Source organism: Nannospalax galili, unplaced genomic scaffold, assembly GCF_000622305.1.
Source record: "Nannospalax galili isolate Female #2095 unplaced genomic scaffold, S.galili_v1.0 scaffold701, whole genome shotgun sequence".
Lineage (NCBI taxonomy): Eukaryota > Metazoa > Chordata > Mammalia > Rodentia > Spalacidae > Nannospalax > Nannospalax galili.
Window position 1 is genome coordinate 539,771 of NW_008344990.1, and position 14,865 is coordinate 554,635.

Consider the following 14,865-nt stretch of genomic DNA (forward strand, 5'->3'; position numbering starts at 1 on the left):
CCATACCTTGAGGCCTATATTAATTTGGTCAAGAGGACATAAAGGACAGTTTTTGCTCCTTGCCCTCCTAGGTCAACTAAGTTCCAGGGGACTATGAGCATCTCTCAAAATGTCCTGTAACTCTGGTGAGTCACCTGTCCTCTTGAGCAAGGAGGCCATGGAGACCCCACCAGACGGACTTGAACCAGTGCCCAGTCTACAAAGAGGAGGGTCAACACAGAGGAAACATTTTCTCCATGCTTCCAAGTGAAGCCAGCCATGGTTGAGCAGGACTTTTGACTTATCTTCACATAGATGGAACTGGTAAAAGAAAGGAGCCAGGGCCTTCTCCCAAGCCCAGGTTTCCCCTGAGGAAGAGATCCTCAAACAACCTTAAGAATAAAAATAAATCGCTTCATCTGGGCAAACTGTAGGGTCTTAAACACACAAAAGGAATGTATAACCAATGATTAATGGGGTCAATATAATTTTTAAGAGTCCATATATATAGTTAAAGGCTACATAACAAGAAACAATACCAGACAGGTGATACCTTCCTTTGAGTTATTGACCAAGGTGGCACAAGAGTCCCCCAGACAGTAACGCAGCATAGAACTGGGAAAATGAACAGCAGACCCCACTCTTTTCTAAGGGAATATTGACAACTGATTGCTGCTAGATGAGGAAGAGCTGATCTTCCTAAAGCAAAGACCTCTAGATTTTATACTGAGTTCAATATTGTATAATGGTATTAATCCAATTGTATACTTAAAAATTTGCAGCCACTTTTAAAAGAGATGTATCCTTGCTCTGGATTGTGTTACTGAATATATTAAAGGTGTAATGAAATGCTTCTTTTAATCATGTGGTTATTAAATTTTTAAAAAATTAAAAAATAATAATTCTTCAAAGCATAAAAATTTGCTCCTTAATAATTAATAGATGTGAAAAACATTACCATTGAAATCTACCTGATGACTTTATATCCATGCTCAGATGTCAAGGAGTTCAGAAAGTAACTGACCATGACTAGTAATAATCAGATATATAGTGATTAGAAACACATGTGCAAACACCTTAGTGTTAATGGCATTAAAAATGGAGTTTTATGTGTGAAACTGTGTATTTTAATAATGAAATGGAGATCTTTTTAAAGGTTAAAACCTCATTCAGTTTTATGTCTTATAGGGTTTACACTGAGTACAATATTGTATAACTGTATTAATTCAACTGTAAACCTAAAAATTTACAACCAATTTTGAAAGAGATGCATCTTAGCACTTGAAATTGTTATTGAATATGTCAATGCTATTGTAATGAAATGCTTCTTCTAAAAAAATAAAAAGAAAATTTTTAAAAATCTGTAGCCTTCTTATATGCCAACAACAAACATACTGTGACAGAAATCCAGCAAATAATCCCATTTGTGATAATCTCAAAATCATGTAATGTCATAGAATAAATATAGAATAAATAAATAAATATATAAAGAGAAGCAGTTTTACAATAAAAACTTTAAGATATTTTGAAGAAAATACCTGAAGATGGAAAGAACTTTGATGTCTATAAATCAGTAAGATTAATATTGTGAAACAGCCAAACCTACAAAAAACAGTCTGAAAAACCAATGCAATACCCACTAAATTTTCAACACAGTTCTTCACAGAAACTGAAACAAAACCTCGAATTTCATGTTGAAATACACACACACACACACACACACACACACACACACACACACACAGCCCAACAGAATCGCTGAAATAATCTTGAACAATAGAAAGAACTGCAGAAAATATTTTTATTCCTCATCTCAAATTGTATACTAAACAGTAGTAATAAAAAGAGTATGGTACGGTAACAAAAATAGACACATTGATCACTGGAGCAGAACTGATGACCCAGATTTAAGCACGTGCATATATAGCCACTTGATTTTTTACAGAGTCACAAACATATACTGGAGAAAAAACAACAATCTCTGTCTCTATGCACAAAATTCAACTCCAAATGGAACAAGGATGTCAATATAAGACCTGCTACTCTCAATAGAGGAGAAATTAGAGAATACATTGGAATTTTATTTTATTTATTAATTTTATGTGTATGCGTGTCTTGCCTGCATGTAGGTGAGTGCACCCATGTCATGCAATGCCCGTGGAGGAGAGAAAAGGCTGTCAGATCCCCTGCAACTGGAGTTACAGACGGTTGTTAACTGTCATGTGGGTGCTCGGATTTGAACCAAGGTCTTCTGCAAGAACAGCCAGTGTTCTTAACTGATGAGCCATCTCTCCAGGCCCAGAATACATTGGAATTTATAGGCACAGGAAAGCACTTTCTGAACAGAAAACTACAGAATGGGAAAAGTTATTTACTATCTATACCTCTGACAGAGGGTTAGTATCTAGAATATACAAAAAACTCAAAAAAAAAAAATCAAGAAAGCAAACAAACCAATCCAAAATTGAGCAAAGTGATGAAACACAAAGGGCTGAGACATACTTTGAAAATCGTTCAGGGAAACACAAATGAACACCACTTTGATATTTCATTTTACCCAAGTTAGAATATCTAATATATGAAAATAAAGTAACAAATACTTATGAGTATGTGGAGAAAGGGAAATTCTTATTCACTATTGGTGTGAGTACTAACTGATACAGCCACTATGAAAATCAGAGTAGACTGTCCTCAGCAGCATAGAAATTGATCTACCATTTAATCCAGCGATACCACTCTTGATCATATACCCAAAATACTCTATATCCTACTACTGAAATACCTGTTGATCTATGTTCATTGCTACCTTTTTATAACAGCCAGGAACTGAAAGCAGTCTAGATGTCCATCAACTAATAAATAGATAATGAAGTTGTGGAACATATGCACAATGGAATATTCCTCAACTCTTAAAAAAAAGTATGAATTGCACAGGTACATGAATAGAACTGGAAATGATCAACCTGAGTGAGGTAACTCAGATCAAGAAAAACAAACAATGAATAATCTCTGTCATAGCTGGATGCTAGCTTTGAAATTATACATATGCATATTTCCATTGGAAAATACTGAGAGTCAAAAATCAATAAATTGCCATTGTGGGTGGGGGTGGCTACTTGGGACAGAATGTAGAATGCAATGATATAAAGCAAGAAAGGGGAATAATAGAGTAGCGAGTGTTAAATGGAGTGGCAGGTAGGGCAGAGGAGGGAATAGGGGAGGTATAACTAACCTTTAGAAAAGAACATATAGAAACCTACCACTATAGATACTATCCAAACTGTATACATACACACTATAAAAGGAGATTAGAAGGAATTACTTCATAACGGGGGCAAGAAGGAATTACTTCATAATGGGGGCATTGACCCTACTAGGCACACTAGGCCTGCAAACTAAAAGCCGGAAAACAGAAATGGACAGTTTCTTTTGAAGCTGTTGGCTACAGATCCAATAGACCCTCAAATAATACTGGCCATTGCCCCTGATCTTGGTTACCCATTTCACAGTAAGATGCTATTGCTGAAAGTCCTAAGCACTACAAACATGAAACATAGAACAAATCAAGAGAAATCAAGTTTGTGTTGATTTCAGTGCCTCATCTCTGCTGCCTAGCTTTCAAAGTCCTGGAAGGTATTATGAAAACTACCTGTAGAGAAAATTCAGCAGCAACCTCATCCAGCTATGAGTACTTCAAATTATAGCAACTGGTCTGAAAGATTTGCTCATTGCTACAATAGTGGTAGGAACATTATAGGAGTAACCAATTACTTTATAATTTGATTTAAGGCCACTTCATAGGATGGAGCCTGTTCTTGTTTGTTTCTTCATTGCGGTGACAAAATACTCTGACCACTACCAGCTTCGGGAGGAAAGGGTTTATTTAGCTTACATATCCTGGGTCACGGTTCATCAGGGAGCTCAAGGTAGGAACTCAGGGCAGGAACCTGGAGGCAGGAGCTGGAGCACAAGCCATGGAGGAATGCTGCTTACTGGCTTGCTCCCCTGGCCCCTGATCAGCCTGCTTTCTTATGCAACACAGGACCACCTGCCCAGGGGTGGCACCACCCACAGTGGGCTGGGCCCTCCCACATCACTCATCAAGAAGATGTACCTCAGACACGGCCACAGGCCAGTTCAATGGAGGCAATTCCCCAACTGAGGCTCCCTCAACCCAGGCGTGTCAAGTTGACACTAAAGCTATCCAGCACAATTGACCACTTGTCAACTTGACACACAAATATCACTATTAAACAATAACTTTCCAATTTCTGTCCCCAAGATATGATGTTAATATCACAACCTAAGACAGTACAACCTTAAAAACTGCACAATCCTTAAAAAATCCAAACACTTAAAAGTTCATAGCTTCTTTTAAATCTCTTAATTGTGGGCTTCTGTAAAATCCAAAACAATTACCATCTTATTTCAAAGGGAAGAAAAGGGCACACCTAACCAAAACCAAAGTCCAGCAAAGTAGCTCAAGGCTGGACATCTGGGATTCACTCACGATCTTCTGGGCTTCAAAAGGTTCTGGCAGCTCCACTTCTCTGACTCTGCCATCCACAGCACACAGCTTGTCTCACAGACTCAGACCAGCTCCATTCCACACCTAATGTGGTCCTTGGTGGTTGTTCCACAGTCCTGGCATCTCCAAAAAGCTGGGGTCTCCACTGAAACTGAGACTGCACCTTCACCAATAGCCTCTTCTTACCTCTCCAGGTGCAAAGCCTCAGATTCTCTCCATGACCCCTGTAATCCTGGGGTCTTAACTGCAACTGAAGCTGCACTTTCACCTATGGCCTTTCCTGGCCTCTCAGAGTGCCAAGCCTCAGTTGCTCTCTGTGACCCCCTAACGCCTTCAACACCAGAACCATGCAGGAGACATTACCAAGTCCTGCTTCCAGCTTGAGATAGAGGCTCGGGTCCCCTCTGTGTGCTGACCCTGAGGAAATATCTCCCAGAAGACTTCACCATGGTGATGCTGGTCTCTTGTTACTTACAGCTGATTTTCAGCCCCAGCTAGCCAGCATCAATTGTCCCAGCAAAGCAAAGGTTTTGCTTCAGGTTCTGGTCTCTTCTTAATCACAGCTGATTCTTCAGCCCCAGCCGACCAGAATCCACAGATTCTCAATCCCAAATCTCAGATGAACAGCCCTGATAGTCTCTGCTTCCCTTTGAAGCTTCACAAGCCAGGCCTCCATCATCTACAACTCTTTCAGCATACCTGTTCCAAGCTCCACAGCAAAAAAACTCTGAGCATGCAACGGCTCTTCCAGCCTAAAGTTCCGAACACTTCCACAGTACCCTCGACTTTGCACTCTACTGGCTTGGATGTTTTGGTTCCAGAGGAGCGGAGGGAGTGCTTCTTCCAGGAGAGACAACAAATGTTCCATTGAACTGGAAGCTAAGACTTCCCCCTGGACACTTTGGGCTTCTGATACCCTTAAGTCAGCAGGCTAAGAAAGGAATAACAGTATTAAGAGGAGTGATTGACCCAGACTACCAGGGAGAAATTGGACTTGTTCTCTACAATGGAGGTAATGCAGATTATATCTGGAAGGCAGGAGATTCCTCAGGGTGACTTTTGGTGTTACCATGTCCTGTGATTAAGGTCAATGGGAAACTGCAACAACCCAATTCAGACAGGACAACAAATGGCCCAGACCCTTCAGGGATGAAAGTATGGATCACTCCTCCAGGGAAAGAACCAAGACCTGCAGAGGTGCTTGCTGATGGTGGAGGAAATACAGAATGGGTAGTAGAGGAAGGTACTTACAAATACCAATTTAGGCCACGTGACCAGTTGCAGAAATGTGGATTGCAATTGACATGAGTATTTTTGTCCTATTCAGTTAAGAAAAGGCTTGTGCATGTATACATGTATGTTACCATACTTGAGTTATTCTTTTTTGAATGTGTAAATGAGATAAGTGTTAAGTGGTTAAGTGTTGTGAACCTATGTGATTATATTGGGTTATGAGACACTGAAGGACTAAGCATTCCTCAAAGACCTTATCACCTACTCTACTCATTAGTCATTGTATGATGGGATAGTTATATCACATTAAGTGAAATTATGACCTCAACATTGTTTTCATTTGAAAATTAAGCATGACATAGAGAGATGCTATTGGGTGTCAAGTTGACAAGGGGTGACAATGACTAATCCTGGGTGTCAACTTGAGTAGATCTGGGATTAACTGAAATGAAAGAGATCTTCTTGATTGGATCATCTGAAGCTGGAAGACACACCCTAAATGTGGGTGTTACCTTCTGATGGTAGCCACTACAAAAGGCCAAGGCAGAGGAGAATGCCAGGCTTCTTGCTGCTTGCCTTCTCTCTTGCTGGTGAGTTCGTCTTGCTCCTGTAGACTGAAGACTAGCTGATCTTTTGGAATTTGTCAGACCTTCAGCACCAGATTGGGACTACTGAGACATCCAGCCTTGTGGACTGAGTGACTATGGATTCTCAGCCTCTCCAGTGTGGTGCAGCCCTTGTTGAACTACTCGGACTCTATCCTGTGAGCTAAACTGATAAATTTCTATACATATATATTCATTCTACTGCTTCTGTTTCTTTGGAGAACCCTGACGAATACAGAGCCCATAAGTTAAATTGATGTCAGGCCTTGGAGTCTGAGGCTACAGACTCCACAGTTCATAGAGGAAATCCAAGTACAAGTATTTTGCTAAGTAGATATAGTGTGAAACTAATTAATAATGACTTATTGTTATACCTATAAATTAATGCACCCTCAACTCTCAGTAGAGAAGATCTTTTACAAAGTAGATCGTGATTAACGCAGAGAATCACAACTGGCCAATGTACAGAGAAGAGACTGCAAAGTGCTTATCCCTGTAAAGGACATCTACATCTAACTTCTGCCTTCCTTGCTCAGGGCTCATTGTGAAAGGAAAAGATTGTAAGAACCAGAGGAGATGAATGACCACAAGGAATCAGAATTTTTCAGACAGCTGGTCAGTTAATGAGAACTCACAGCAATGGTGATAGCATGGGTATACCCTATGTAAGCTCAAGTCAGACAAAATTTCAACATAAACTTGGGGAAGTGGGTAAGAAACACCAACCCTACCTGAGGAACTACAGGCATTCAATGACTGCTGGGAAGGGGAGATTCAGTCTTGTTTATGGATGAGATGCTTAGTAGGTTGACAAGGCTCCAGTTGATAAACTCATACCAAAAGTCCTTTGGGGCTTTAATAGGCATATATATATATATATGTACAAAATTGTACATATATACAATTGTGCAGTTGTACATACGTATAATATTTACATACATACGTAATATGTACATATATATATATATATATATATATATACAAAAAAAATTTGGTTGTGGTGTTAGAAAGACTGGGGGTATCAGAGATGGCTGTGGATTATAAATATTATCAAAATATATTTTATGAAATTCACAAAAAAATAATTCCCTAAAATATTTTTAAATTAAGCTTTAAAAAATTCTTCTGTCATCATCTTCCGCCCTGCGTGTGCTGTCTGGAGACCTGTGGATCAGGCCTGCTAAAAGAAAGATGTCTTCAGGAAATGCCAAAATTGGGCATCCTTCCCCCAACTTCAAAACCACAGCCATTATGTCAAATGGTCAATTCAAAGATATCAGTCTAAGTGAATACAGAGGAAAATATGTTGCATTCTTCTTTTACTCTTTTGACTTCACTTTTGTGTGCCCCACTAAGATCATTGCTTTCAGTGATAGGGCAGAAGAATTTAAGAAACTAAACAGCCAAGTGATGGGTGCATCTGTGGATTCTCACTTCTTTCATCTGGCATGGATCAACATACCCAAGAAACAAAGAGGACTGGCACCCATGAACATTCCCTTGGCATCAGATCCCAAGCACACCATTGCTCAGGACTATGGGGTTTTAAAGGCTGATGATGGTATCTCCTTCAGGGGCCTCTTTGTCATTGATGGCAAAGGCATCCTTCAGCAGATCACTAAAAATTACCTTCCTGATGGCCGTTTTGTGGATGAAATTCTAAGACTAGTTCAGGCCTTCCAGTTCACTGACAAACATGGAGAGGTGTGCCCAGCTGGCTGGAAACCTGTCAGTGAAAACTCAAGCCTGTTGTTCAAAAAACCAAAGAATATTTCTGAAAGCAGAGGTGATCACTGGGCGATTTTCATGCCAGGCTATATTGGGAAGCCAGGAGAAGAAAATCTCTTTTGTTCTTATTCATGCTTTTAAATACAAGATGTTTTGTGGTTTAATACTTGTCTTTCCTAGAGGAGTGGGGGAAGTTTAGCCTTTCTTTCACTGGTAGGAATGGCCTGAGCGATGTTGTAGCAGATCATCTAATGTACTAGTAGCGGGATATTAGCCTGTTGTTCTTTTGTAGTATCTATTAAACTGGAACGGAGGAAAAATTCATGTTTCATTCAGATTTTTCAAGTTAGTGGATTGCATGTTTTTATGGTACAGTCTTATCATTTTTCTAGAACTCTTGCTTTGATTTGAGTACTGAACAGTCACATAGTCTCAGGACTTTGATCAATTATGAGCCTTTGCATTAACCACCACTCACTCCAATAAGACACTTCTCTTAACAAGACTGAGAGTTGCACTAATCTAAGTGTATAAATGTAAATATAAGTCAATTTGGCAACATGTCTATATAGCAGAACAATAGTTGTATCTTCCTACCTAGGGCCTAAGACCTCCCTAAGTAATGAGGTTTTTTGTTGTTGTTCTTTTTGAAACAGGGTTTCCCTATAGCCCCAGCTAGCCTGGAGCTCACTATGTAGACCAGGCTGGCCTTGAGCTCACAGATATCTGCCTGCCCTTGAGCTCACAGATATCTGCCTGCCTCTGCTTCCTAAGTGCTGGAACTACAGTCATGTGCCACCATGCCTGACTAAGACTTCCCTAATAATGAGTTATGATTAGGTGTACAGCACCAGCCATGAATTCCCTCCTGTGAAGAAATATCTTATGACTAATGAGAAAGAAATTGATTATCCCAATAACAGTTATGCCATGATTGATCCAGTTGGCAGATCTCATCTGGGAGTTCACTATTGTGGCAGAGTCCACAATTGTTTACAATTCCATGTGTTTAAGTAATATATTTCTACATTTTCTTCATCCATTTATCAGTTGATGGACATCTAAGTTAATTGTATTAATATTTTATATATTGTTTTTATTTTATGCGTAGTAATGTTTTGCCTGTATGTAAGTGCATGCATGTTATGTAATGCCTGAGGAGATCAGAAGAGGGTGTTGGACCCCTTGGAACTACAGTTATGAATGGTTGTTAGCCACCATGTTGGTGCTGGGAGTTGAGACTGGGTACTCTGCAAAATCAGCCAGTGCTCTTAACTGCTGAACCACCTCTCCAGTCCTAATTTTCTTATTTTATTATAATTTTAATGTAAAGTTTTATTGAAGTTTTGTGCATTTAATGAAATACATCTTAATCATATTTAGACACCCTCACCTATCTGCATTCCTTTCATAGCCAGTCCACAGGATTTCATGGATTCTGTCATATATATTAAGTCCTATTATGTCAAGTAACTACCAAAGCTAGATATGTATTTACCTTTCTTCACATTCAAGCCAGTAATTTTTGTTATTTGTTATCTTACTGATAGCCATTCTGACAGGGGTGAGATAGAATCTTACTGTATTTTTAATTTGATTTTTCCTGATGGTTAATGACATGAATTTTTTCAGTGCTTACTGACCATTTGTGTTTTTCTTTTTGAGAATACTCTGTTCCGTTGCATAGCTCAATTTTAAATAGGATATTTAAATTTTGATGTTTATTTTCAAGAGCTTTTTGTATATTCTAGATTCTAGTCTTCTGTCAGATACATTATCTAATAAAGAATTTCACCCAAATTTTAAGCTGCCTCTTCACTTACCTAGTAGTTTCCTTTAGACACAGCATGTTTTAATTTCATTAGGTTTGATTTGTTGAATGTTAACCTTATTTCTTAAGAAACCAGAATCCAATTCACAAAGTCCTTACCGAATGCATCAATCATGATATCTACTCTTTACTTTTTCCTCTAGAAGTTTCAGAGCCTCAAGTTTTATGTCGAGGTCCTTGGTCTATTTGGATTTGATATTTTGTGCAGGGTTAGAAATATGAATTTAGTTTCTTCTACATGTTTCCCCAACTCAATTTGTTAAAGTTGCTGTCAATTTTCCAATGTGCAGTTTTTGCTTCTTTGTCAAATATCACATGGCTATATGGGCATGGCCTTATGTAAGTGTTCTCTATTCTATTTCATTGACATATGTGTCTGCTTTGTTCCACTACTCTACTATTTTTATTACTGTGACTCAGTGGAATAGATTGAAATCAGGTATGGTGATATCTCCCACAATATTTTCTTTATTCAGGATTGTTTTGCCTCTCTTTGTACCTTTAGACTTCTATATAAATTTTAAGATTATTTTTTCTAATTCTTAGGCGAATGGCACATGAATTCTGCTTGAGATGCCATTGAGTATGGAGACTGCTTTTAGTTGGGTGGCCATTCTTGAAATATCAATTCCTCTGGTCCACAAGCGGGAAACCTCAGTCATCTAGTGTTTTCCTCTATTTCTTCAGTGGTTTAAAGTTAGAGCCTGTGGGGAAATGGGCGGGTAAATACTTCCGTTATTCAGGCTAACCTAAAACCTGCCATAAAGCACAACATCAAATGACGCAAACAGAGGACAGCGTGCCGCACCAATGAAGAGGAGACACATAGCCAAATGAACCAATGAGGATCGGGCATGGGGTATAAAAGAGAGAAAGCCCTACCAGTACAATAAACGAGCTTGCTGGTGTCTCGCTAATGACTAGTATCCCCCGAGATCTGTGTCATTGATCTCACGCGTACTCCCCCCCACCCCTCCCCTGACAGCGGTTTAGAGCCACAACAGACAGCAACAAGAGCCCTTTCATGTCTTTTTTAGGTTTATGCCAGTGGCTTTTTAGGCTATTGTGAATGGGATTATTTCTCTGTTTTCTTTCTTAGTATGTTTGTCACTTGTATAGAAGAAATCTAAAAACTTTTATGTATTGATTTTGTGTTGTGTGACTTGCTTACAGAATTTCAGTTCTAAGAATTTTCTGGGAGAGTATTAAGGCCTCTTATATGCAGAATCATATCAGCTGAAAATATGCATATACTGACTTCTTCCTTTCCTGTTTGTTTCACAGTTGTGTCTCCTGTCTTATTGCTCTAGAAAAGATTTCCCACACTATTTTGAGACAGAGTTATTAACAGTGTTGCACCATCTCTCCAGCCCTCCAGGACTATTTTGAATAAGAGTGCAGAAAGTGGACACCTTTGTCTAGTTCATAATTTAAGGAGACATTTTTTAGTTTTTCCTTGGTTAATTTGTCTGAGTTGGTTTTAGGTTTATCTCATAGATCCTTCATTATATCATGACATGCTCTATCTATTGATAGCTTCTTCATGGTTCTTATCTTGACTAGATATTTGGATTTCATCAAAGTCCTTTCCTCTATAGTCAATTAAGTGATGACATATTATTTCTGTCATTGAGGTCATTTATGCAATTAATTATATTTATTGATTTACATATGTTAGATCAACCCTGTGTCTTTGTAATATAGCCACATTGATCACAATGAAGGATATTTTATGTTTTATTTGTCCCTGAATTTAATTTGCAAGTATTTTGTTAAGGATATTTGCTTTTATATTCAATAAGGAGTCTGGTCTTTACTTCCCTTTTAATTTTATCTTTATATTATTTTTATTGAAGTTTTGTGCATTTCATAAAAGAAATCTTAATCATATTTAGACTCCCTACCCTATTTGCACTCCAAATGGATTTCATTTATTCTTTCATGTATCTGAAGGCATTTCTGATCAAGCTTTTGGACCCAGATGACCCCCATTGAGAGTTCCACTGGAGTCTAGTCATCCTATCTAGAGTCACTCCCTTAAAGAATATCAACTCTCCCTCAAGCAGCAGTAATCAGTTGTCAATAGCTTCTCAGCTAGGGTTGGGACCTGCTGCCCATTTCACCTCTACATGGATCTTGTATATGTGGTCACCATGGTTGTAAGTTCATATGAGCAAGTCCCCAGAGGCCTGGAAGATTTTATTTCCTTATGTTCATGCACCAACTCTACAATCTTTCTGCCCCCTCTTCCACCATGATCTCTGAGCCTTGGGTCGGTGAGGTGTAATATAGGAGACCTACGTAGGGAAACACACTCTGAAGTCTCCTATTCTCCACACCTGGCCAGTTTTGGCCTTCTGTGTGCATTACACTGTTGCTTGAAGAAGCTTCACTGGTGGGAGTTGAGGGATGCATTACTATTCTCTCTACCCCCTGTTCTGCTATGTTCTATGGGCCTTGGGTGTAGAGGTTCCAGTATAGATCGACAACATATGGGCATCTCTCAGACACGTATTCCTTGTGTGTAAACAGATGTGGAACATCTGTAGTAGCTTCTATGTGTCACAAAAAGAAACCTCTTTGATGAGTGATGAATGGCATACTTGTCTGTAAATATAAGGATCCATATTTAGCATATAGTAAGAAATTTCATCTAAATAGACTTAAAGTTATCTCAATGGGAGGGAACTCATGGGTGGCACTGTAAACATAGCCAAATACACATGGTTGGACAAGTCATAGATCCTATCTCTGTTACAAATCTCTAGACAAATGATATTGCTTTGTATTATTTTGGTATTACTAGCTTTGAAAAAAAGTTTGGTAATGTTCCTTCTTTTATATTTTATGAAATGATTTGAGAACCATTGTGTTAGTTCTTCTTTGAAGATCTGGAAAAATACTCCAATGATTGAATCTGTGAGTTTTTGGTTTATTATATGTATTCAGATATTTATTATATGTATTCAGATACACACACTGTGTGTGTATGTGTGTGTGTAATGTAGTCTGATTATTTTTTCTCCCATATTCTCTTTTGTCTCCCTCTCAACCATGTCAAACAAACACTCCATGTGTATCAGTTCAATTCCCAGATTCATGACAAAACAAAAAGTCGCTCCTTGTTATATGTTGGCATAATTTATTCACCTCACGTTGGTATTATTTTGGTAGGTCATATATATCTAGAAATATATTCATTTGTTTAGAATTTTCTAATTTAATGGAATATATGTTTTTAAGATGGGATCTAATGATTTTCTAGATTGTACTGGTATCTGTCATAATGACTCCTTTTTCAACTTTGATGCTGTTAATTTCGATCTTTTATTTCTAATTTTTTGCCAGTTTGGCTAAGGGTTTGTCAATTTTTTTTCATCTTTTCAAAGAACTAACACTTTGTTTCATATTTTCTTTTTATTGGTTTTGCTGATATTGTTGTTCACATTTCAGTAAATTCTCCCTTGACTTTAGTGATTTCTTTCTGTCTACTGATTTGGAGTTTGGCTTGTTCCTTTTTCAAGGTCCAAAGGTGTACTATTAAGTTATTTATCTGAGTTCTGTTCTATTTCTTAAGGTAGGGACTTACAACTATGAACTTCTCTTAGGACTGTGCACACCATGGGTTTTGGTATGCTGTGTTTATATTTTCATTTCATATTAGAATTTTTATTTATTTCTTGATTTCTTCAAGGACATATTCTTCATAGAGTGTTCTTTAATTTCTTTGAATTAAGTTTGTTTCTAGAGCTTCTCATGCTCTTGATTTACAGGATTAATCTTTGCTGTTTAGTTAGAATACAAGGAAGTGTTTCAATTTTCCTGGATTTGATTTCTTTAATAGCATATTATCTATTTATTTTAAAGAAAATTCCATGGACTGAGTATGAATGTGTATTCTTCAATGATTGAATTCTGCAGGTGCCTGGTAAGTCAATTTGATCAGTGATGTTATTTAATTCACAAACTTATTTTTTGTTGGGATGACCTGTTAATTGGTGAGAATGAGGTATTAAAATTATCCACTATTATTATTCTGGGGTTAATATGTGACATTTGATCTAGAGCTTTTTGTTTTATGATATTAGCTACACTTGTGTTCAGGAGATGTTTAGAAGTTTAATGTCCTCTTAATGCATTGATCCCTTAATCAATAATAAGTGATCTTCTTTTCTGACTGTCTTTGGCTTGAAGCCCATTTTATCATATAATATAAAAGTTCTCCCTCATTTGCAGATCTTAGCACCAACCCCTTATATGTGAGTATATACCCTGATGTAATAGTGGGAGCCAGGAAAATGGAAAGGAAACACGAAGCTAAAGGAAAGAAAAATCATAAGACAGGGGGTTAGAAGGAAACAGATGTTACCAGTAGGGAAATGTAGAAAATGGGGATATTCAACTGAGAAAGGAGAAGGGAAGGACATACAAGGAAACATGGGGGGGGGTAAAAAGGAAGAAGGAACTCAAAAGATGGGGGATAATAAAAGACAGGTATTATCAATAGGAAAATGGGGGTACTTTAAAAGGAGAGGGAGAATGGAGGTCAAACAAGGAGAGGGAGAGGAGAGATAAAGTAAGCCTAGGTGGTGTGAAAAGCCAGATAGAAATGTATTAACTCAAAAGTCCCCTGAAAAATATAAATATAATATCCTAACATGAGTGCATGTGTATACCTGAAGGCTGTATAACAAGGAATACAGTGCCAGACAGGAGAAACCTTCCTTTGAATTGTTGGTCAAGGTACATCAAGATACTCCCAAAGTATCACAGGCTATTGCCAAATCCCTTCATTACCTCCCAGAACTTGAAAGTAAGAGCCCATTACTGAACACAGGTCATCCTTCAGACACAGGACTTAGAGAAATGGAGCTGGAACTGAACTGGAAGCCTCCTCCCTGAAAAGTAGCTCTCATAATTCTAGAGGATACTATGCAATCTGCTAAGGGAGAAATAAATCA

At 38.1% G+C, this 14,865-nt stretch overlaps 1 pseudogene; it reads left to right on the forward strand.

Annotated features, from left to right (window-relative positions):
- Positions 1 to 7,536: 7,536 nt before the first annotated feature.
- LOC103740589 lies at positions 7,537 to 8,123 on the forward strand (annotated as a pseudogene).
- Positions 8,124 to 14,865: the final 6,742 nt, after the last annotated feature.